The sequence below is a fragment of the Penaeus monodon genome, chromosome 15 (genome assembly GCF_015228065.2).
Source record: "Penaeus monodon isolate SGIC_2016 chromosome 15, NSTDA_Pmon_1, whole genome shotgun sequence".
NCBI lineage: Eukaryota > Metazoa > Arthropoda > Malacostraca > Decapoda > Penaeidae > Penaeus > Penaeus monodon.
In genome coordinates this window covers 28,013,620-28,013,861 of record NC_051400.1, presented here as the reverse complement: position 1 = coordinate 28,013,861, position 242 = coordinate 28,013,620, and the positions used below count along the sequence as shown (strand labels likewise).

Genomic DNA, 242 nt, shown 5'->3' with positions numbered 1-242 from the left:
GTATACATAAGCGGGTGTCGTGTCCTTTTTGGTACGTGTAATAATTTTTGCATGACCTATCACACTTTGAGCCGTAGAAGAAGCAGACGTCGGTAGCCAGGTGTTTGGCCCAAGCACGTGCTTCTGGCCCGAGTCACGTGGCGCAATTTTTAACCTTGTAATCTCAATCTTTTTCTTACCCATTAAGTATCGTGGTTTGTCTGGAGGAGCTGGAAGAGGAGAGGGAACTGGAACAACTTGAA

At 46.3% G+C, this 242-nt stretch overlaps 1 protein-coding gene across 1 annotated transcript in view; it reads right to left on the bottom strand.

Moving 5' to 3' along the window:
* LOC119582296 (arrestin domain-containing protein 17-like) overlaps nucleotides 1–242 on the bottom strand; it is a 25,225-nt gene that overhangs the window by 16,102 nt on the left and 8,881 nt on the right. The window lies entirely within an intron of this gene.